At 39.2% G+C, this 25,581-nt stretch overlaps 1 protein-coding gene across 1 annotated transcript in view; it reads left to right on the top strand.

Annotated features, from left to right (window-relative positions):
* KLF12 (KLF transcription factor 12) overlaps window positions 1-25,581 on the top strand; it is a 439,404-nt gene that overhangs the window by 10,558 nt on the left and 403,265 nt on the right.

Below are 25,581 nucleotides of genomic sequence, written 5' to 3'. Positions count from 1 at the left end.
TTACTAGTGGGAGACAAAAGAGATTTACCAGGAGTGCAAAATAACAGGCCATGGACTTACTTTAAGTGCTGAGAGGATACATTGTTAGCCTGATAGAAGTGGTCTGGGTGCAGTCTGTGAAGAGTAGAGTGTCTAGGTATCCAGACGGTTCACAAGGAGTGAAGGACTGCTGGGTAGTGAAGAAGAGGGTACTTGAGAGGCAGGTTTTGAATGTGACTCATGTGTGCACTGGGGTGGGGGTGGGTTGGAGTTCTGAGTTCAAGTCCTTCCACTGACTAGTTTTGTTAATTCAAGTTGAGTTCCTTCCCTGACTATATAATCCCTGTTGTTGATTTAAAAAAATTGCACAACCTAAATGTCAAGAATTACGTTTTATTTGGTGGATGAAACTGAGGACTTAAGCCCAGGATGCAGCACCTCAGATGGCTCTGAAGGACTGCTCTGAACAGGCAGGGAGGGGAGCTGGGCTGTATAGGAGTTTCAGCCACAAAGACCAGGTGGTCGGAACATCAAAAGATTGTTGTTGTTCAGTCGCTAAGTCGTGTCCGACTCTTTGTGACCCCATGGACTGTAGCATGCCGACCCTCCCTGTCTTCTATTATCTCTTGGCGTCTGCTCAAGTTCATGTCCATTGAGTTGGTGATGCTTTCTAACCATCTCATCCTCTGCTGCCCTCATCTCCTTTTACCCTCAGTCTTTCCCAGCATCAGGGTCTTCTCCAATGAGTTGGCTCTTCACAACAAAGATTAGGTAGTCAGAACATCAAAAGATGACTGTTACTTAAAACCAGACATCTTTTCGTTGTATGGGAAAATGCCAGGGGTCTGGGCTCACTGAAGTCATTCCTTTGGTGGGCACCTCAGCTCTCTGGGGGCCAGTATCCTGTACTTTCTCATCTGTGTCCCCTCAGGATGTACCATCGGGGTGGCTACAACAGTTGTACTGCTGGATAGCGGGCATCCCATTTCTATCCTGAGTTCCCTCAAGGCTCACCTCTGGGGACACTGTAGTGTGATGGCTTGATGGCTGCAGCAGCCTTTGTTTTTTGATATGGCAGGAAGTATTTTTCATTCATACAGTAAAACTATGAATACTAAATAATGTTTATAAAAAAGCTCTATAAGCTGCAAAACTGTACACAGATTTGAATCCTTATCCTTTGAATACCAGTCTTAGAAATACATTTTTAAACTTCTTTTTTATACACTTTAAAAAATGCAGAGTGTTAGAAAGGACACTGTTTACCTATGTATAAGAGCATGAAATGGAACTGAAATAACCCAATTCAGCAGATCGTTTTAGGATGAAACATATATCCCCCTTTTAACTCGTAAGGGATGAATTTTTCGAATGATTGTGATTCTCTTCAGCTTTTCTAAAAACGTGTGAGGGAAAGATGGATTACTTCCAAAGAAGGACTGTGGCCCAGCTTTTTGTTTGGCTTCAATCTGACTTTATGTTTTTCTTTGAAAAGCAAACAAGTGGCAACAAACAAGGCGAAAAGCTGTATCGGAAACTTCCGTTCCTTCCTGGAGGACCTGTTTATATGTCAGCTGCTGCAGTGGGGATCAAAAATACTCACCATCTCTGCCATGATTCAAGTAATCAAATTAATAAAAATAAATGTATTCTTCCAGCCGAGATCCACTGTAGAATCAAGGGGGAAAGTCTGCCTGCTTTATACGCAGCACCTGTGAGCCTGTTTTCCCTGAGGAAGTAATTTGAGTACAGATTTGAAGTAAGCTGTGGGATAAACAGGCCTGGAGAGCAGAACAGAAGTCTACGGATTGAGATAAAAATTAATTGCTAAAACTATGAAGCCGCTGTATATGATTTGCTTTTTTATAATATTCTTCCATGGAAGCTTAGATAAAGCTGCTTCTGTATCTTCCTTAATACAGTGGTTTGGCTAAGCATTATGCTTTGTTCAACCTGAGATATTTTCAGAAATAATTCTCTAAGATTTCAAATACATCTTTCTCATACTTTGCTTCATAAAACTGAATCAGAGTAATGTATAATGTATAATAAAAGTACTAAAGTAAGATTCAGGTGAATACTTTTATAAATCTGCATGAAGGAAGAATTTCTAAGGGGTAAGGCTAAATCCAGAAATCATAGATTGAAAATAGATGGATATATTTGACTAAAAAAATTAAGCATATCTTTATGATAAAAATTCGATAAGTTGAAATGACAGATTGTAATGTGGAAAAAACTTATCTGAAATATATATGGCAGTGAAAATTTGTATTTTTAAGGAAAGAACTCTCTTAACCAGAATAAGGGCAACTGCACCAGTATAAAGATGGGAATAGATTTGACCAGGAATTTCACAAAAGAAGACTGACACATGACCAGTTAACCGATCAATTCATGTTTAATCTGGCTGAATTCATGTTTAATCTCGCTGATAGTCCAAGAAGTACAAGTTTAGAACTTTTTTTTTTTTTACTGTCAATTTGCATAAGATTAAAAATATGACCAGACCACATGTTGGGGATGGTGTGGTAAATACTCATGTATATGCATTGATGAAGCGTGTGTAAACTTATACTTTTCTGTGGAAATATATATAAACATTTAATACAGGAGTACCCTTTGGACCATAAATTTTACTTTTAGGAAGTTATTTCAGAAATGTGATAATGAATATGTTCAAAGGTCTGGCTACAGTTATGTTCACCAGAGTATGTAAGTGAAAGTGAAGTCGCTCAGCGGTGTCCGACTCTTTGCGACCCCATGGACCAGAGCCCACCAGGCTCCTCTGTCCCTGGGATTTTCCAGGCAAGAGTACTGGAGTGGGTTGCCATTTCCTTCTCCTCACCAGAGTATGGTTATCCCTAAAAATGAAGGAGTCAAAACATGTAATAGAGAGATAGTTAAATCAATATGGTACATTGATAGAAAACACTAAGCTGCTGCTAAAAAGACAACAGATTTTTGAATTTATTGATAGGGAAATTTGTCAGTGAAGTGTTGTCAGCTGAAGAAAGCATATTACAAAGTGGCGTTTGTATCAGGGATATATGGTAATGTTGAAAATGTGCTATGTGTTAGAACCTTTGCTAAGTGCTTTACACTGATTATCTCTTTTAATGACCATGGCATTCCTCCTACTAGATATTATTGGCCCCATTATACAGATTAACAAACAGAAATATCAGGATGATAAGTAGCTCAAGGTTGCACCAATAGGAGGTGTGGAGCCAGGATTTAATGAGTACTTTCTAGAATTTATACTTTTGTGTAAGTGTATGCTTGTGTGAAAGGGCACAGCAAATATGGTTAATAGTTCTTTCTGTTTGTTACTAGTTTGTCAACTAACAAATGATTTAAGTTTTCCTATTTATACCTTTAGGTATTCTCTGAGGATTTTAGAATATGGGCATTGTACTTCCCTAATCAGAAAAAGCAAAGATATTTCTATTTTTTACTGTTCGTGCTATACAGTTAGTAGTTGTTAGATTTTTAGAGGGGCAGGCACTCTCATTCTACTTTGTATACAATGTGTGTCAACTTTTACTACTAGGAAAAGTTGAAGAAAACTGTGAATGATCAGCATTATAATTGGCATTTTTCATAACACCCATTAGGACATTGCATATTAGGAAATCCATAAGTGATGTTTTCTGTGGTACTTTTTAGGGTAGGTACAACAAAATTGAGTTTTAAAGAAAAGCAATTAATATTGAACATATTTATTGGCTTAGAAGTTTATACTTTTTAAAAATTAATAAAATCCATATAAAAGTAATTTTACTTTTATCAGCAGGCTTTAAAGTATTTACTGAATATCGAGAACTTACAGGAAAAAAGAAGTGTAAGATGCATAATTAACAATCTAGTTGTACAAACAAAACCTCAGAAACTGATAATCTGTTTGTATTGGGTTGGTCAACAAGTTCATTTGGGTTTTTCTGTAGGATGATATGGAAAAACCTGAATGAACTTTTGGGTCAACTCAGTATTTAAAATAGTAAGTTATCAGGTGTTATATTATAAACTTCAGATGAAAATATAGAAATAAAACTAAATCATGAGGGTAGGGTTATATATAAGTATGTATTAGATGTACTACACAAGGGAGCTTATAAAGTATAAGATGGATAGGGTTGAGTAATACTCAAGTGTAGTAGGGAAAGTACATGGAGAAATAAGGATTGGTTTGACCCTGAACACTGGCCACAGGTAGCTGAAGGTGGCAGGTAGCCTGAACCAAGTGGTCCAAGCCAGAGTGAGCAGGATGGGAGCAGGCCTTTAGTTCAGTGATGGTTGGCAGGTGATGGGAAGTAAAGTAGGAGAGGTCCGGTTATAGAGAACTTCCACTGTGAAGACAGTTGGACAAATTAAACAGAAAAATTTATGTAGAAAGTAGGACAAATTAAAAAAAAAAAACTTCAAGGCCATTTACAGGGCTTAATAATAATAGATTTATTTATTAAGGAAAGTCCTTTAATCAAAAAGAGTCCTTGCCTAACAGATTTGGAAGTTCCTGTTATCCACCCCAAGGTTTTATTGTTAGTTTTCAACCTGTGCTTTTATGAAATATTAACAGTATCCCAAGAAATTACATGAGAAATAGTGAAGCTGATCAGTCTGATTGGAATTTTGTGAGTAGTGTTCTTAGTTAAGAAACTCTGGTTGGATGGTGTTTTGAATATCATTTAGTTTGATTTCTCACCTCAATAAAGGTATTTCTTCTGTCATAATCTTCTAAAGAATCACGTCTATTTGTCTAAAATGATGACTAGAGAGAAGAGGATGAAGACTGGAGTTTGTTGCTTAGTCCCACATTGGAAGTAGCCTGTTTTAGCTGTTGATGCGTTTGTTTATAGCTGAAGGAAAATTTAAAAGCACACATGGCATGTGTTCTTTTAGAAGATTTGTATTTATTGGGAAAGGATCATGTAGAATACTAAATTACCAGTTAAGTAAATTTAATCTTTGAAATGCTTTTTTTAAAAAGCCATTTAATCTTTAATCACAACTAGAAAAAACATCTTTAAATCTCTAAATCTGGCAAATTGAATACTATTTTTTGTCAGTGACATCATAAATATTTTAGTTAACTTTGTCAAGTAACAACATGCCACTTGATCTTTTGGCATGACTGTAAAAATAATGTATCGGATATTAATTATATCATGTTTGTATTCTGGGATACTAACTTTTTTATTTGGTTGTCTCACAGTGTACTGTTTATAATGCTCAACATGACAAATAGCAATTAAAGGTGTACACAAAAAGTATTCAATTCTGGTTTGTCAAAAGATCAATTTCTTTGTTAGTAATAATTTAAAATGTTGATTATTAATAAGTAACAAATGCTTGTGTAACTGACACAAATATGGATCATTACCAGTAAGATATGGATCTCGTAAGTAACATAAGAGACCTATGGTGATAGTTTTTCATAAACAGAGAATTAACGATTAATCCACTTCTCTGCACCTGAGATGCCCCTGTCAAACTAAATTGTATACTCTCCTTGGTATTCCATATGCAGTGTACTGTTTGTGTAGCTGGTCATTTAGAACAAAGTAAATTGTTGAATGTAAATTTAATGTACCACATCTTCAAACAAAAGAAATTATAGAACTGATTTTAAATCACACACAATATCATATACAGTAGCTTCGCTAGACTGATTGAATAAGGGGACTTAGTTAAGAAAGGCATTATGGGTAAAGTGAGCAAGAGTTTCGAAAGAGCATAAAGATAGTAACTAGTGTACCGAGGCAGGTTTTCCCATAGGAGGAACGGTGAGTTGTTGGGAGTCTGTGCACTCATCAAGACTTGGAGTGTTTACCTAATCTGTGGATGTGGTATACAGCCTTGTACGTATTGGTACTCAGTTTTTTTCTTGCTCCTCTTCTCCTTCATCTTGTCCTCCTACGGTTTCTGCTGCTTTTAAATATAGTGCCTTTCAGATATTAAAAATGGTAGAAAGTAGATTTTTAACAACTTACAGTATAATTGAGTGTTTCAGAACTCACTTTGGAGTTGGAGAGATGGAAGTTGATTCCTGCCTTCATCACTTGCTCCATCTCTGTGATATTGAGCAAGCTCTTTACCTTCAAGTTACAGATTCCTCATCTGTACTGTGGCAGAGCAAGAATACCTAACCACAGGGTCCTAATTTGTGATTTTAATGAGATAAATCTTGCAAAGCCTTTAGCACTGTGTTAGCTTAAATGTTACCCTTAAATAAAAGGGACGTGGGGTATGGCAGAATGCTACTTTTGTGGCCTGCATAAACATAAATGTATTCTTCATGGCCCACTGTGAACTTCTAAGAGGTGATACTAAGTTCCTTACCTATTGTCTACCTATTGTAGAATATGATTATTTTCTCTTTAAATCATATTGATTGGAAGTGGGCTAGAATTAGGGAGGGTGTTGACTCTGAGCATGTAATGGACAAAATGGCCATTTTGTTCTGGAATGGTAGAGCTGTTAAAATTTTTGTCCCTTCTAAATGTAGGTATTTATACAGTTTTTGTTAAAGTGGAAGTGTTGGTCACTCAATCATGTCCAACTCTTTGCAACCCCAGGGACTATAGCCCTCCAGGCTCCTCTGTCCATGGAATTTACCAGGTAAAAATACTGGGAGTGGGTTGCCATTCTGTTCTTCAGGGGATCTTCCTGACCGAGGGATTGAACCCAGGTCTTCTGCATTGCAGGCAGATTCTTTACCATATGAGCCACCAAGGAAGCTGTTTTTGTTAATGCCCATTTATAGTAGAGTGTGAGATCCCTGTGCTAATACAGTGAAAGTGAAAGTCTCTCAGTCATGTCTGACTGTTTGTGACCCCATGGACTATACAGTCCTTGGGATTCTCCAGACCAGAATACTGGAGTGGGTAGCCGTTCCCTTCTCAGGGATCGAACCCAGGTCTCCCTCATTGCAGTAGGATTCTTACCAGCTGAGCCACCAGGGAAGCCCAGAATACTGGTGTGGGTAGCCGTTCCCTTCTCCAGGGGATCTTCCCAACCCAGGGATCAAACCCAGGTCTCCCTCATTGCAGGTGAATTCTTTACTAGCTGAGCCACCAGGGAAGCCCAAGAATACTGCAGTGGGTAGCCTATCCCTTCTCCAGCAGATCTTCCTGACCCAGGAATCAAACCGGGGTCTCCTGCATTGCAGGCGGATTCTTTACCAACTGAGCTATCAGGGAAGCCTAAGGAATTGGTATTTCCCTGGACCAGAGGTTGACTTGAGTCAAGATACAGAGTCTGAAGCAGGAAGAGGAAGAGAGGCAGTGACTTAGGGGAGAAGTGGCCCAGTGCTGAGCTGAGCCCTGCCCACTGCTCCCCAGATTTTCCCCAGTGGCTGCTTTTCTGGCCTCTTAATGCTTTCTCCTGAGAGGTGGCCCTTCTGTCTCCAGTGGGTTCTGTTGTTGGCCATCTTCTTTTGTTTCCTGTTTTCCAGTAAGCCCTCTACCATTTTGGATAAAGCACAGGGTGCCCTCCCCTCCCCCACCTCACAGCCCGGGTTCTGGGATGTCCACGTCTCCCAGGGCATCCTGACTTTTATGTTTACCCATCAGTTTATTCGGGTAATTCAAGATAAGGTGAGGACTTAGAACATTTTCAATGTAATCTGAAAAATTCTGTTGTGTAATTTTATGAAGAAAATTCATGTCTCCTCATAAGAAAATACAGAATTTTGGGTACCTTAGACCCATCTGTGAGTGAATCAGGTTCTACCAGCAACAAGAACTCTCTCTTCCTTTCCAGGCTTCTTTTCACTAGGCCTTGGTTCTGCACTTAGCCATAGCCTAGAGGTAAGAGTTAATAAAGCAGTGCCTTTAGGAGATTAAGTTACAGACCTTAACTTAGAAGGAACTGATTATGTTGTTTAGGAAGGAAGTAACTCTTCAAGAGAGGACCGAAGGTGCTATTAATACTAGAATGCAAGGTTCGTTCGTTCTAGAAGCTGAAACTTACCTGGTGTTTAGCGTTAAGACCTGCATAGAAAAATACACGAGAACGAATTGGAATGGTGAGGCTGCGTGCCCTCGAGGCCCAAACCCGACCACAGGTCTTCCTAAATACTTACTTTAGAAATCATGAGAGACTTAGAAACCAAAAAAAAAAAAAAAAAAGTTAAAAGCATATCTGATCCAGCATATTCTGGCAGATTGTTCTTGGTGTAGCTAAATCTGACCTAAAGCATATTATGATCTGGAAATATGCTTGTAATGGGCCTTTCCTGGTGGTCCAGTGGCTAAGACTCCGCATTCCCCATGCGGGGGTGCCTGGGTCTGATCCCTTGTCAGGGAACTAGATCCCACATGCCACAGCTGAAAGTTCACGAGCTGCAAGTAACGATCCCACATCTGCAACTAAGACTCAATGCAGCCAAATGAATAAGTAAATATTAAAAAATAATAAAAGTTAAAACCACTGTTAAAAAAAAAGTGGCTGTATTAATTTCATGATCTTAAAGATACAGTTTGTATTTAGTTGGAAACATTTAATAGGAAACCTGTTGACTTTAATGCAATGACTAACCATGATGAAGTTTTCTTGTCATAGAGTTGAAAAGTTCTTCTGTTTCAAGAAGAACAGATAAAAATAGCTGCAGAAAAGCAAATCTAGTGGGGTTATATAAAGAAATGTAAAAGTCCTGGTTTTATGTGGTTTATCCATGTTTTCTTTTAAAGTTTTTGGAGAAAGGATGCAATAAAAGATCAAAACTTGGTTCAAGTCCTAGTTCCACTCTTTATTATTGGTTGGATCTCTTTCATGTAACCCTGGACACATTACAGTGAAAGTGAAAGTCGCTCAGTCGTGTCTGACCCTTGTGACCCTGTGGGCTGTAGTCCATGGAATTCTGCAGCCCAGAAAACTGGCGTGGGTGGCCTTTCCCTTCTCCAGGGGATCTTCCCAACCCAGGGATCGAACCCAGGTCTCCTGCATTGCAGGTGGATTCTTTACCAACTGAGCCATCGGGGAATCCCAAGAATACTGGAGTGGGTAACCTATCCCTTCTCCAGTGGATCTTCCAGACCCAGGTATCAAATCAGGGTCTCCTGCATTGTAGGTGGATTCTTTACCTCCTGAGCTATGAGGAAAACCCCATGAGCTATGAGGGACAAATGATATTCCTTATTTAAGCTTCAGTTTCCTCATCTGTGAAATGCAGTTGCTAAAATTTAGGTGGTAGTGTTGTACTGAGTGTGAAATGATAACTATGTAGAACATCTGGCAAGGTGTCTGGAAATTAGTACTCAATGAATGATAACTATTAAAAATGAAAATAATAAGCAATATTGGCAGACGCCTTTCTTTGCATTGTACATTATTGCTGGTTATTTCTCAGGAGTGCTGTAATTGGTCATATCATGTATGACCTTTCTAAAATTGAAAAGTCTCTTTTTATTTCCTCTTGTAGTGTAAGCTTTCCGTAATGATATGATTCTCTTCCCTTCTGTCTCTTACGCACTGTAATTCTCTGCAGCATCTAGCAGGTGCTTTTTGAAAGTCCTGTTAAAACATGAAGACTAATTGAACATTTTGAATCTTGAAGCGTTTTCCACTTAAGAGCCATATTTATTTTATTATCTCATATTAAGACAAATTCTAGGAGTGACTTGATTAATCTTGACAGTTTTTCTGTAAACATTGCTGTTTGAAATCGGTTTATTAATATTTAAAAGTAATATTAAGAAAATATTAGGAAATATACTTATAAAAGTATATCTAGTTTTTAAGAAAAATATTATGGAGGTATATCAGTAATGCTAATTAAGTTAGGGAAAATCCTTAGTCAAACCACCATACCACGCTTATTCAACAAATGTTTTTGTGTATTTTACTGATTCTTCATATGCAAGGTATTTTTACTTAATATTGCTCTTTCCCCCATCTTTCTTAAGTAGAGTTTGTGATGGCAGCATAATAGTCCATTACATTGTTTTACCATAGTTAAACTGGCTGCTTCCTTGGGATGAACTGGAACTGTTTTTAGGTTATAAATGGTGTTAACAGTGAGCCTTTTATATTTGTAGGCTTCCTTCCTTCTTTCCTTCTTTTTCCTCCGCCTCTATCCCTTTCTGTCTCCCTCCCTCCTTCGCTCTTTCCCCCCCTCTGCCTCTCTCCTCTTCCCTTTTTTTTTTTTAGGGAGAATGATTAGTTCAGGAATGTTATTACTGGGTCACAGGTTATTAACTGTTTTGACTTTAGAAACATGAATGCCTTTCAGAGGATTCTGGTAGTTTTTATTGCCAGAGGCAATGTATGGGTAAGACGATTCTACCATTTTCTAACAATGAACAGAGTAGTTATTCATGTAAAATTGGCTAATCTAACTGATGCCGAATGTATCTCACAGTTTCTTATTTCTTTACAAGGGCCACAAGTGATCTTGTTGACATATATTTAGTTTCTGATCGCAAGCAGGACATCTGGTCATGTCTTGTAATTTTCTGGAATTCGTTGTACAGTTGTAATAAAGTACATCTTGTTAGAACTCATTTAAAGAAAAACTGTAATGCAACTTGTCGACTTTTTATATGATGAACTTGTATGCTCACAGTTAAAACTACTTACAGGAAAAGTCTTTGAAGTTAAAAGATTTTTTTTTAAAGGTATTTCTGGCTTATAGATCTAATTACTGATTATTTGGCTTAATGTATTAACATATGCTTTAAACTCTGTCTGCAGCTCCAGTCACCAAATATAGGATTGGAAACCACTGTTTTAGTTTTATGGACATTTTAAAATGGCCTCAAGGGATCTTTATCTTGAGTTTTACTCTTAAGGCCAACTACTCTATTCTCCTTGGCTTACTCTTTCTTTTAATCTAATTTGTGGGAGGTTGGATCTTAGTATTTACTCAGGGTGCTCCTTACCCCCTCATCCTCCCCACCCCAGGCAAAACATAGGTTGGATGAATTGAACCTAAAGGGGCAAGGAAATTTCTTTGAGATGTATAATTAGATAGGAAAAAAAGGAGGAAAGGGTGAGAACAACAACAAAAAAATTTAGAAGGAGATTAGGGAGAAAGACATGCACTTACAGAAGAGAATAGATTTGAATTTTCATTGCCTTCCAATTTCTTCACCAACTCCTCTGTAAGCCTTCAGATAGGCTATCCTTTAGATGTATTGAGGAGTAGTTGATTTGTATTTTTAATCAAATTAATTCTGTATCTCCCCCTCCTTTTTTTTTTTTTCGTTTTCAATTATTTTATCTTTATGAAATGCACAGTGCGACTTTCTGGTTCCTTCTGCTCTGCTGCCAGTGCACCTTAAGCCCAGCAGCTCCCCCTCCGTGTGAATTTGCACTTCAGGGGCACCATTTCCTGTCAGAAACCCAAGGCAGGCCCCTGACATTTCTAGGTGGCTATTCACACAGGAAAGGACCTGAGAAGTTTCACAGGGCACCTGCTTGACTGTGGGAGGAGCTGATCATCAGGGTGCACAAATGGGTCCCCCTGTTCCCATACCTTTTGGCCTCCCAGGGGTCTAAAATTAGAGTGGTTAGAAAATTGAAAAGCTCATGTAACCGTATGCCAGAATATAAATTATCGAAGATTAGATTTGATGTTCACATTCACCTGGATTGAACTCAAGGTGACTATTACTGATATTTGATTCCAAGTAAAGTGATTGTTTTTATGGTAGTAGAATTTGCATAGCATAAACTTTACCTTTTTGACAATTTAAAAAAAGGTTAGTTACTTGACAAAGGTATAACTTTTCACACTATACAAAGAACTTTTCTAAATCTAGGACATTCAAAGATGAACAGAACCTGATTCTTCAAACAGCAGAAGTAGAGTTAAATCCATATATTTTCACATAGCTGTATCTAACTGAAAATATGTGTCTGCATATGAAAACCATTCTGTCCTTATTTTAATGAATAGAAAAACCTCTAAATAGCACTTCATTTTTATTTTTAATTGTGCTGAAATATATATGACAATAAAATTGACCTTTTAGACATTTTTAAGTTTATATTTCACGGTGATTTTTATTCACTGTGTAAGCATCGGGGGAATTATATATAGTTTTATAACGGAAGCATAATGCTAAAAAAGAATTTGATTTGCAAATCTTTCACTTTTTTTTGGAATTAAAATAACCGATTTTCTTTCCTCTTCCGCCTTTCTTCATTTTTTACACATATATTTTGGTAGCTGAACTATTGCCAGGTTATTTTAGACCTGTTTTTCCTCTAACATAGAGCCTTTTTTTTTTTTTCCCCCTCAAGGTCTAAAAGAAAAAATACTTTTTTCATGGCATGTGTTTGGAATCTGTGTGCTGTTATTTATAATTATTTTATAATAAAAAGAAATTGGTCATTGTGAATGTGTTTCACTGGGCATGAATTATGTTTATTAATAAAGTTAAGTTTTGAGTGAGGGTACCTAAATTCAGCTGTTTTGCTGGGTAAACATCAGCAAGTCTATTTAAGGAAGTAACCTTTGCATTCTCTAAATAATATTTTCTTTCTGTCATAAGGACTCTTGAGAAGTGATTATTTATGGCAGTAATCAAGTTAGATTCCTGATGTATCTACTTGATCTCTTCATTTAGCTGTATCTGCAGTCATTTGGTTATCTCATCAGCTCAGTCTAATGCATTTCATTTTGCTTTATTGATTGATGATGTATTCTGTATTATTTAGTATTTACAACAGTGCCTGTAGTGGTGAAAGTCACTGTTAGTTGCTCAGTCATGTCCGACTGTTTGCCCTCCCATGGACTGTAGCCCCGTAGGCTCTTCTGTCCAGGAAGGGATACTGGAATGGGTTTTCATTCCCTTCTCCAGGGATCATCCCGACCCAGGAATTGAACCCAGGTCTTGCATTGCAGGCAGATTCTTTACCATCTGAGTACTGTCTGAGCCACTAGGGAATGCTCTAGGAAGCTATCATAAGTCGGAGCATAAACCTGTATGATTCTGTCAAAACGCAGAGCATAAACTTCTATGATTCTGAATTCCCCTTTGTATCTTTCATGCTCAGTGTATGTCGTTAATTATTATTATGGGCGAGATAGACCTTTGTCCATGAAGCACCAGAGCCTTTGCATCTACTTAGACTGTTGATTTTCTAAAACTGCAAAAAGAATGAAATGTCCCCCATGTGTAATTTACTAATGTCAGTAGCTAGATTAGTAGCACAATTAAGAAACTTCAAATCCACTTTGAAGATACACAGGGGTAGTTGGGACATCACATATATTTGGACACTTCATCTGAGTGGATTAGCAACTCTTGGTAGTTGGGAAGGAATGACATTTGCATAAAGGCACTTCCTTTTGCCACCTTTGAAATATTTTTTTTCTTTGATTTCTTTCACCAGTGTTTTATAGTTTTCTATATATAGGTCTTTAGTTTCTTTAGGTAGATATATTCCTAAGTATTTTATTCTTTCCGTTGCAATGGTGAATGGAATTGTTTCCTTAATTTCTCTCTCTGTTTTCTCATTAGTAGTGTATAGGAATGCAAGGGATTTCTGTGTGTTGATTTTATATCCTGCAACTTTACTATAGTCATTGATTAGTTCTAGTAATTTTCTGGTGGAGTCTTTAGGGTTTTCTATGTAGAGGATCATGTCATCTGCAAACAGTGAGAGTTTTACTTCTTCTTTTCCAATTTGGATTCCTTTTATTTCTTTTTCTGCTCTGATTGCTGTGGCCAAAACTTCCAAAACTATGTTGAATAGTAATGGTGAAAGTGGGCACCCTTGTCTTGTTCCTGACTTTAGAGGAAATGCTTTCAATTTTTCACCATTGAGGATAATGTTTGCTGTGGGTTTGTCATATATAGCTTTTATTATGTTGAGGTATGTTCCTTCTATTCCTGCTTTCTGGAGAGTTTTTATCATAAATGGATGTTGAATTTTGTCAAAGGCTTTCTCTGCATCTATTGAGATAATTTTTTTAAGAAGTGTGGTTTAATCTTACTCCGTTATTAAACTGCTTTAAGCTTCTTTTTAAGTTATCAGAGCCAAATTGAAGGATTTATTTCCTTGCCTCTTCTTGAAAACAGTGCTGTCAAACAGAGTAAGAAAAAGCAAGCAATGGAGATATAGCCCCCTGTGTTTTCAGTTTATTTGCATTTGTTCGTACTTCTAAGGTATTATAAATTCCCAAAGGAGTTTGCTTGCTCTGTTATATAAATTGTTACCTAAAAGGGTCTATAAGAGATCAAAGTAAATGTCAGCCTACTAAATAGAAGAGTCGTCCCTACCCCACCCCCCGCCCCCGCCTCTGAGCTACATTATAAAGGGACATTTCTTTTGCCTTATTTATCTTTAGAATGTAATGTAGTTAGGAAACAGTGAGTTATTAAAGTTTGAAAAGCATCAAGAGTCCCATATTTGAAATCTGTTGAAAGCAAAAAAATCGATTAAAAACTTTTTGATTACCTTAGAGTTTCTCCTCGGAGAAGGCAATGGCACCCCACTCCAGTACTCTTGCCTGGAAAATCCCATGGATGGAGGAGCCTGGTAGGCTGCAGTCCATGGGTTCGCTAAGAGTCGGACACGACTGAGCGACTTCACTTTCACTTTTCACTTTCATGCATTGGAGAAGGAAATGGTGACCCACTCCAGTGTTCTTGCCTGGAGAATCCCAGGGATGGGGGAGCCTGGTGGGCTGCCATCTGTGGGGTCGCTCAGAGTCAGACACGACTGAAGTGACTTAGCAGCAGAGTTTCTCCTAATTTCTCATACGTTAGAGAGGCTTTGCTTTTCTCTTCTTAATGCAGACAGAGCTTGGCTAAACCATGTCATTCTGTCCATTTCCGTTAAAATAGTATTTAAATGAACAAGATGAACTTATTTATATTGCTGGTTAATTTATAGGATATTTAAGGCCAAAGAAGTTAACCAAGGGATCAAACTAATTTGTGTCCATGGAATAATGATTTTTGTCAAAAAGTTTTTGTAGTTCATATATTTATTATACATTTTCCCTCTCCTTTTCTCTCTCTTGGTAGTAGTTCAGCTGATGGCTGTAAACATTATGGGGTCTCTTCGTGTATCACAGAGTTTTTGAGCATGACAAAATAATTAACATCCTCTTTGATTTCTTTGATTGTTGGAAACAAAACGTCTGTGCTAACTATTGCTGTGTTTGTATATGCTCAGTTGCTCAGTGATGTCCAACTTTTTGCAATCTCATGGACTTAGCTTGCCAGGCTCCTCTGTCCGTGGGATTTTTCAGGTAAGAATACTGGAGTGGATTGCCATTTCCTCCTCTAGGGGATCTTCCTGACCCTGGAATTGAAACTGCGGTTCCTGCATTGGCAGGATTCTTTACCACTGAGCCATCAAACTATCACTGCTGCTAAGTCACTTCAGTCGTGTCCGACTCTGTGCGACCCCATAGACTGCAGCCCACCAGGCTCCCCCGTCCCTGGGATTCTCCAGGCAATAACACTGGAGTGGGTTGCCATTGCCTTCTCCAATGCATGAAAGTGAAAAGTGAAAGGGAAGTCGCTCAGTCGTGTCCGATTCTTAGTGACCCCATGGACTGCAGCCTACCAGGCTCCTCCGCCCATGGGATTTTCCAGGCAAGAGTACTGGAGTGGGGTGCCATTGCCTTCTCCCAAACTATCACTAGTGAGGACAATTAATATACAAACCATTTGATTGATACCCAGAGTGCTAAATCATGGAAAGTTTATTAGTTTGCTGGGTATTTGTTAAGAGTATGAAGTTGGAATTCAGAATATATTTTCCCTGAAATATGGTTGAGTATGTGATAATTAGACGTAGTTAATTCTACAAAGCACATTTCCTCTGTAATGCTTGCCTTAGTAAGAATGGGATAGTTCATCGTAACTCTAAATATGACAGTGTATCTCTTGGAATTGTTTGAATTCTCATATGAATTTTCAGGGACAGTGCTTTAACTCTTGACAACAGAAGTACAGATTTGAACGTTCTAAGGCATAGGCAACATGATATTTCGGAGGCTGGAATTTGGAAGTGGTTCCATTGCACCGGGGGTGATAAACTGTTAGGGCTTGGAATCTCTTTCAGGTTATCTTTTAGGGACACTCTCAACTCTAGCTCTGTTTCACGTACTCCTTTATTTTCTTTAAGGTCCCCAGAGACTAGGTTACTCTACTACTTGTTTGTAAGCAACACTTAGAATTCTGACCAGAGTTGCTATTTTCTCCCCCTTCTTGTCTGCTGTACAGGGTTGATTGGTGTCCCCCGAAAATTCATATTCTACTTGCAACTTCAAAATGGGACATTATTTGGAAATAGAGTTGTTGCGGGTGTAATTAAGTAGGTGGAGGTCATATTGTAGTAGGGTGGGCACTTAATCCAACCTGTGATTGGCATCCTTACTAGAGACAGGGGATATGGGAACATGCAGCTCAAGGTGAGAGTCATGAGTGTCGAGTGTGGAGTAAGGACTTTTCCACTAGAGCAACGGTTGTCAGCCTGACTGTATCCTGGAATCACCTGGCCATCTTTGAAGATCTGCTGATGCCTGAGCATGTATCGCAGAGATTTTCTGGTCATTAGTCAGGGATTCTGATGGCTCAAAGGGAGTTTTATAGCTCCTAATGAATTCTGTTGTGCAGTCAAAAATCAGAAATACTGGTCTAAAGGTCTTTATATCCCAGAGAATAACTGGGATACTTATTTTAAAATTTTGCAGGTTATGATGGTGGTGATGACGATTTTTGGTTGCAATGGATAGATTTAGGGGCTGATCTGCCTCTTGAGAAACCTATATGCAGGTCAGGAAGCAACAGTTAGAACTGGACATGGAACAACAGACTGGTTCCAAATAGGAAAAGGAGTACATCAAGGCTGTATATTGTCACCCTGCTTATTTAACTTATATGCAGAGTACATCATGAGAAACGCTGGACTGTAAGAAACACAAGCTGGAATCAAGATTGCTGGGAGAAATCTCAATAACCTCAGATATGCAGATGACACCACCCTTATGGCAGAAAGTGAAGAGGAACTCAAAAGCCTCTTGATGAAAGTGAAAGTGGAGAGTGAAAAAGTTGGCTTAAAGCTCAACATTCAGAAAACTAAGATCATGGCATCCGGTCCCATCACTTCATGGGAAATAGATGGGGAAACAGTGGAAACAGGGTCAGACTTTATTTTTGGGGGCTCCAAAATCACTGCAGATGGTGATTGCAGCCATGAAATTAAAAGACGCTTACTTCTTGGAAGGAAAGTTATGACAAACCTAGATAGCATATTCAAAAGCAGAGATATTACTTTGCCAGCAAAGGTCCAGCTAGTCAAGGCTATGGTTTTTCCTGTGGTCATGTATGGATGTGAGAATTGGACTGTGAAGAAGGCTGAGCGCTGAAGAATTGATGCTTTTGAACTGTGGTGTTGGAGAAGACTCTTGAGAGTCCCTTGGACTGCAAGGAGATCCAACCAGTCCATTCTGAAGGAGATCAGCCCTGGGATTTCTTTGGAAGGAATGATGCGAAAGCTGAAACTCCAGTACTTTGGCCACCTCATGCGAAGAGTTGACTCATTGGAAAAGACTCTGATGCTGGGAGGGATTGGGGGCAGGAGGAGAAGGGGACGACAGAGGATGAGATGGCTGGATGGCATCACTGACTCGATGGATGTGAGTCTGGGTGAACTCCGGGAGTTGGTGATGGACAGGGAGGCCTGGCGTGCTGTGATTCATGGGGTTGCAAAGAGTCGGATACTACTGAGCGACTGAACTGAACTGAACTGGTGGTTTCAGATGGTAAAGAATCTGCCTGCAGTTCAGGAGACCTGGATTTGATCTATGGGTTGGGAAGATCCCTGGAAAAGGGAATGGCTTAACCACTCCCCTCTCTTGCCTGGAGAATTCCATGGATGGATTTAGAGTAATGTTACTTTCAACAAGACAGAAACCAATTTATTACCTGACTCCTCCTCACAATGCAAGGTTTCCCAGACATCTCTGAGATAGGAGATCAATGAGTCATGCGTTCCTTGGGTGTGTTGGGAGAATTGGAATGGTCCCTGGTGGCTGCATCTCGGTTGGGGTGTGGGTTGGTATTTTTCTCGCTAACCTTTTCTGTCTACCATTGCTTTTGTGCTATTTGAAAACGTGTTTTTGGCCCCATGAAGAGAGATGAGGATGAGTTGAAAAAGTGTGGAAGATACTTTTATCTAGTATCTAGTACTGCTATCGCTGCTGTTTAGTTGCTAAGTAGTGTCTGACTCTTTTGCGACTCTATGGACTGTAGGCCCCCAGGCTCCTCTGTCCATGAGATTTCTCAGGCAAGAATACTGGAGTGAGTTGCCATTTCTTCTCCAGGGGAACTTACCGACCCAAGGGATCGAACCTGTGTCTCTCACTTGGCAGGCAGATTCTTCACCACTGAGCCACTGGGTGGATACCACTGGGAAGTCCCTAGTATCTAGTACTGATAATTAGTCTAGCTAGGAAATGGTTGTCTTTTGTGACACAGAAATGTACACATATAACGAATCACAGTTTTTTTTTCTGAAATTCTGTTTGCAGTGACTGTTACCATTGTAACATGTGTTAGTTTCAGGAGAGCACATTCCTCCTGGTCTTCATCCACCTTTTACTGCGTGGACTCGACAAGTGGGTTGTGCCTTTAGTGTTATGGACTGAGGGCTAGTTAATGCTTGTGATGCTTCCTAGTGGTTTATTTCTAGTATTTCATTTTGCCATTTCTTGCACAGTGATGGTATATTTAAAATATCTAGGAAGACATTAAAAACAACAGATGTAACGTGGGTCTGCTTCACATAGAAGGCTCGGAATGAATGCCTCTGTGTTGATTCTCATTTTGTGCTGGTTTCCTTGTCAAGCTTGCATGCTTTGATAGCTTCCCAGTGACCTTAACTGTTTTCCCTTTTGTGTATTTGTTTGTAAACTCCACTGCGACTTTCATGCTGCTGTCCAGCCACTTGAAGCCTGTGGTCTAAGTGCGACCATGAAGGAGACCTCATTATTGGTGAAATTCTTTGCAGTTTTCTGTGATGTACACTTGATGGGTAATTCTTGAACGTAATAACAGTCATAGCCATCTGAAATTCTTGTATGTCTACTAAGTACTCTTGCATTATTGTGTGTAATTTTCATTTGGAGTTTTTGAGGTAGATGGCAGCACTTCTCTCTTATTGATAAAGAGATGCTCTCACTGAGCATGGTAGTTTGTATCTAACCAGGGCTATACGGGAAAACAGCTATCTGCATAAAAGGTCTGATTTGCTGTATTTGGGATTTAGTCACTAAGTCGTGTCCGACTCTTGCGACCCCATGACTGTAGCCTGCCAGGCTCTTCTGTCCATGGGGTTCTCCAGGCAAGAATACTGGAATGGGTTGACATTTCATTTTCCAGGGGATCTTCCCTACCCAGGAATCGAACCTGGGTCTCCTGCATTGCAGGCAGATTCTTCACCAGCTGAACTATGAGGAAAGCCTTGTTGCATTTGCTGATATAAATATACCAACCACGATGGATTCCAAGTTATAAAAGTGTAGTTACAGGGTTGTGTAGCAAGGCACACGGTCCTTTCATGTGTCCATCTGAACGAGCTCCACCTCCTCTCTGGCTGTTTCACCAAAGCTAATGTTGTGTTTTCCTTCCTCCCTTCCTTTCTTCCTTCTCTCCTTCCCTTTCTTTCTCCCTCCCTGCTCCCCCCAGGCAGTTATTTTACAGAATCTTCTGTATCACTATCTCAAGGACATCATGTCCTGTTTGTAGCTTCTTCTATTAGGAATTTCTTAAGAAACATGGAGTTATAGTCAAATGTTAACATCTAGCACCCTTCTTGCCTTAAACTGAAGTTGAATTAATAGGATTTATTATATTGTCTTTTTTTTTAACTCTTGATAAGGACAGTGTTTGAGTATGCTGTCAAGTCAAATGCCCGATCATTCTAGGTGTGAGCGGTAACTTTGTGAAACTGTAACAAGTCAAACTGATTTTATTCACAGCACCAACTGTTCTTAGTTTAACTCAGAATGCTTTTTTCTTTTCCATGCCTTCTTTGCCCGTGCATAGCCTGTACCTTAAACCCCTTTTTCTTCAGAATAGGATTTGGGTGATGTAGCTATGTAGTAGCCGAGTTGGGAGGATGCTGGATCTCAGGGATAATGAAAACCGTGAGAATCATCAGTCATCTTTATTCATAATTGCAAAGGAAATGGCCAGTGTTGCAATCTCCTTCTGGTTGCATATTTTGATGGAAAGTCTAAACACTTGTCTAATCTTCTTCCCCTTGTCAATTTATACCTGATGATAAATCTCAGAAAGCACGTGTCTTAGAGTTTTCATTTATCCTGTTTCTGGCTGTAACACTGACTTCCTTGAAAACTGGAGTGCATTAGAAATCATTGCATTTTGTCAAATGCCCTACTTTTACTGAGACCTCCAGCAGGATGTCATGGACAGCTTGCTGCTGCCATCTCTGAAGGATTTGCCCCGGTGTGATTAGGGTACCCATCTTCTTTTTTTAGCAGAGCCCTGATAGGTGAATGGAAGTAGGGAGTGCTTGAATCCATCAGTGGGCCTGAATTGCTTGCTTTTTCTTCGTATTTGACTGTACAGAAATTGTGTTAGTCCACAAGTTCTGTGTAATTTGAAAAAAAAAATTGTTCAACCGAATTTCTAAAATTGCTTCTAGAAGTTTATCTATGCATGGAAAAATATTTTAGCCAATATAAATATGAGGTTTGTAAAGTCTTCCTTACAACCAAATTCCGTGTAAGAATGACCTCGTTGTAAAGGCAGGCCATGTTTTTCTTTTCCATCATGTCAGACCTCTAGAAGACGTGGCTGCAGACCCTGGGGTTTCCCACTCAGAATGCCATCATATGTTTGACCCCAAAAGATTTGGAAATTGTTGAGATTTTATGGCTGGCTGACACTTAAACATTTAATGCTCAGGCCACAATACTGAGTGATGAGAGCAGATGTCCATGGGGGCCAGGGGCTGAGTTGATGTTACTGTTACAGAGGGCACGGAAAGAAAAGCCTGGAGGGTTCTAGTGCAGTTTGCATCTTGGGCAGTTTATTTGGCTTTTCTTGAGGAACATGTTAAAGGAGTAGATTTTATCATCTTAGATATTAAAGTTGGAAGCATTTTCCACAAGACAAATTTCCCAGGAAAAAAGAAATGTTATTTCTCAGTCTAATTGTAAGAAGAGATGCAAAGTGAAATGGATCTGTTACCTGCTTTTATTTCAACATATAGATCTTTGATTGCAAGGGACTCAAGTTAAAAAGACCTATTGTGAATAAGCTTCTTGACAGTTAAAACTGATTTTCTATGTGAGCAGTACAAGGAAACTACTTTCTGTGATCATTCTAAAATAATTATACTGATTTATGATGGATATATTTGTTATCCAAAGAGATTTACATTGAAATGGAATTAAAATACTTTAGAGCCAAAGAAGTCTTTCAGTCTGAAGTCTTCATATGGGGAGTCAGTATATATAGGAATGGAGATATATATGTTTTTGGTAACTTCTCTCAGATAATTGGGACTTCCTGGTGGTTCAGCGATAAAAGAATCTGCCTGCAATGCAGAAAACCACCTGCCAAACAGTAGACGTGGGTTTGATCTCTGGGTTGGGAAGATCCTCTGGAGAAGGAAATGGCAACACACTCCTGTATTCTTACCTGGAAAATTCCATGAACAGAGTAACCTGTCAGCCTACAGTCCATGGAATCACAAGAGGTGGACAAAATTTAGCAACTAAATCACCACCATTAGATAAATAAAGCATGCCTGATGTTCATTGTTTGTTTACATCAGTAAAGGGCTTCCCTAGTGGTTCAGCTGGTAAATTATCTGCCTGCAATGCAGGATACCTGGGTTCGATTCCTGGGTTGGGAAGATTCCCCTGGAGAAGGGAACAGCTACCCACTCCAGTATTCTGGCCTGGAGAATTCCATGGACTGTATGTATACTCCATGGGGTCACAAAGAGTTGGACACGGCTGAGTGACTTTCACTTTCACTTTACATCAGTAAAAAGTAAGAATACAATGCAGTTTTTCAAAGTAATAAGTCATCTCTGATAAGACTAGGATGTTGCCTAAATATTTGAATGTTAGAGACTGAGATATAATTTTTAATGAAACAGAAATGAAATGTCTGGTAAAACCTACATTTGTGAACGTTTTCAACAGTGACCCATTCCCAGAGGTGAATTTGCCTTGTTGAAGTATGTGTGGATCTATTTTGTATACCTCTTCAATAGTGGCTGCCCTCTTAGGGCATGTCTGCATCTTAAGTTGCATCTGCAAGAGATGATTAGCCGCGTGTTGTATATAAGAAAGTGCGATACTTGAAGAGAGGTGGAGAGATCCTGGAAAATTTTTAGTGAGCAAAGGTTTGAAAATGAAGAAGTCATTTTGTAGAAACCTAATTACTAATTTAAAATTGCACTGAAGTTATTTCCTTCTTGGGGATGTTGCCTTTTTAGCTTAAAAAAAAAATGTAGTAAAGGCAATATTTATAAGGAGTTTCAACGGTTTTCACAAGGCTTTGGTTGTTCCAACCCTGATTTCTCACTTTCTTTTGTAGCTGGTGTTCTTGAAGTTAGCATGAAGCTGGCAGGCACCTCTGAGTAATCTGACGCCCCGTGCCCCCTCCCAGTCTGTATGGAGTCTGGAGTCAGCAGTGCTCCTTGGCCTCAACTCTGGTCCTGTCTGTTGTGATTCTTTCTTACCCCCTCTGGCTTCACCCCTGCAGGTAGACAGTGGTTGATATGCCTGGACTTCTGCTTCTCTGTGTCTTTTCACTGCCCTGTGCCAATTATTTTCAACTCAGACCATTTGAGAGCTTTGTCTGATTATATAAACATAAATACATGGAATGTGTGTATCATTTCTATCTCTTTTGACAGTTGCCAGCTTATCTCAGGAAAACCGCTTTCCTTCTTTTTCTTCCACATGTAATAAAAAGATCATGACCCCATTTCGGCTATTCTGTCCCTTTTTATGGCAGTGTTAAACCTGTGTATATGTAGTTTATATTTAGCAAATAGATTAAAATAGAATTTCCCAATAAAGAGAAGAGATAGAAATAAGACGAAGATGTGATCTCAAATAGAATCGAGTGACTGGTCAGATTCAGAGGATTTCAGACTTTCTGGAGTTGTGTGAATCATCTGTGTTGACTTTTTCGTGTGCGTGAATTGAATGCATTTATGTTTTCATGTATTTGTAGCTCACATTTTCACCCAAGTGCAGGTCACCTGCAGAAAAGTGCCCATGCACCAAGTGTACAAGTGGAGGAACTCCACAAAGTGAACATACACACTCCATGATCACTCAGATCCATTCTTAACAAATGACCAGCAGCCACACACACACCGGTCAGCTGCTGTTTCACCTCCATCACTGTAGACAGCTGTCTGTTCCTGATGCTGCACAAGGACATGTGCTCTTTCGTGTCTGTATTATTTCATGTAACATTATGTTTAAAAAAAATTTAATTGATGTATAATTACTGTATTACATATTACAGGGCTTCCCTCATAGCTTAGTTGGTAAAGAATCTGCCTGCAATGTAGACCCTGGGTCGGGCAGATCCACTGGAGAAGGGGTAGGCTACCCGCTCCAGTATTCTTGGGCTTCCCTGGTGCCTCAACTTGTAAAGAATCAGCCTGCAATGTGGGACACCTGGGTTCGATCCTTGGCTAGAAAAGATCCCCTGGATCTGGATACCCACTCTAGTATTCTGGCCTGGAGAATTCCATGGACTGTACAATCCACGGGGTCCCAAAGAGTCAGACTCGACTGAGCGACTGTCACTTCACTTCCCTTCATTCGTATTACAGGTACATGTGTGCATGTGCTCAGGTGTGACTGTTTCTTTGTGACCTCACCAACTGTAGCCCACCAAGCTCCTCCGTCTAGGGGACTTTTCCTGGTAAGAATACTGGAGTGGGTTGCCATTTCCTACTCTGGGGGATCTTCCCAACCCAGCGATCAAACCCGTGTCTCCTGCATTGGCAGGTGGATTCTGAGGCATTTGGGAATCCCTGCCTATATTTATAGTAGGAAATGGCAATCCACTCCAGTACTATTGCCTGGAAAATCCCATGGACAGAGGAGCCTGGTAGGCTACAGTCCATGGAGTCACAAAGAGTCGGACACGACTGAGCCACTTCACTTTCTTTCAACTTTCAACTTTAGTTACTATAAAATATTGGCTATATTCCCCATTTGCACAGTATATCCTTATAGCTTATTTTATTCCTAATAGTTTGTACGTCTTACCCCCTACTCCTCTATTGCTCCTCCCCTTTCTTCACTTCCCACTGGTAACACTAGTTTCTTCTCTATATCTGTGAGTTTGCTTCTTTATTATCATCACTAGTTTATTGTATTTTTTAAGATTCCATATATAAGTGACATCTACAGTATTTGTCTCAACATTATATTTTAAGATTCATTCTTACTGTTTTTTCATTGCTACATAATATTCTATCATAGGAATTTATCCAGAAGCTTCCACAGATTTATTTATCCATTTTACTGTTGATGACCATCTTGGTTGTTTCTACTTTGCAGCTGTAAGGAATATATTGCTGTGAATATTCTTGTGAATGCCTTTTGGCATGTTTAAGTACATATTTCTTCATAGCATATTAGATAGAAGTGGAATTGCTGAGTTCAGGAATGTATTTTCATTTTTGTAGATACTGCCAGTTTTCCTTACTGATTCTACCAATTTAGACATTCATCAGCAGTGTATAAAAGATATAGGTGCCCCATATTTCACTGTTCTCTGTATTTTCTCACTCTCTTTTTGCCATTCTGATAGATATATATTGATGTCTTAGTGGTGGCTTTAATTGGCATTTTCCTAGTGATTAATGGGAGTTGCATACCTTTCGTATGTTTAGGTCATTTGGCCATCTTTGGGGAGAAACTTGTCCAGGTTTTTTTGGTCAATTAAAAATAAAAAAAACTGGATGATCTGTCTTTTTTCCTTCTTGTTCATGTCTAAAATTGAACCATATCCTAAATCCAGGATGACGTTTGGTAGGAAGGATGAGAATCATGGAAAAGTTATTCAGGTGGAAATATGTGTGTGTTCATTCATTTAACAAAGAATTACTGAACATTCCTTTTGTTCTATACCTTTGAATGGTAAAAAGGTAGTGTCTGCCTCTGCAGTGTAATGGGGTGTTAAGGTAAGTCAAAGACATCAAGATACTGAGGGTTGAGTGCTTTGCTAATTAGCAACAAGGAGAAAGCCCAATGAAAATGTGCAAGCAGGATGCATAATAGGCTCAGAGTTTTTAAGAAAAGGAACCAAAACTTAAATGGAAAAGCGCAATTAGCCAGATGAAAGTTTAGGATGGGCAACAGTTTCAGGTGGAAGAAACAAAATCATGAGAGATGGGAGTGCCTAAGGAAAGGAGGGGTGTGTTTTTGTATTTATAGGGGGTTGTTGAACTCTGTATTCATTAGCTTCTTTTAATTAGTATTTTCTGAACACCTCTCATGGGCCAAACCCTGTGTAAATTGCAAGGACACAAGGGTGGATAAAATGATTTACCATAGCAGTGATAATATATAATATTTCTTGAATGCTTCTTGTGCTTGGCACTGTGCTTAAGCAC

The sequence above is a fragment of the Bos mutus genome, chromosome 12 (assembly GCF_027580195.1).
Source record: "Bos mutus isolate GX-2022 chromosome 12, NWIPB_WYAK_1.1, whole genome shotgun sequence".
Classification (NCBI taxonomy): domain Eukaryota; kingdom Metazoa; phylum Chordata; class Mammalia; order Artiodactyla; family Bovidae; genus Bos; species Bos mutus.
This window is presented reverse-complemented; position numbering and strand designations above follow the sequence as displayed.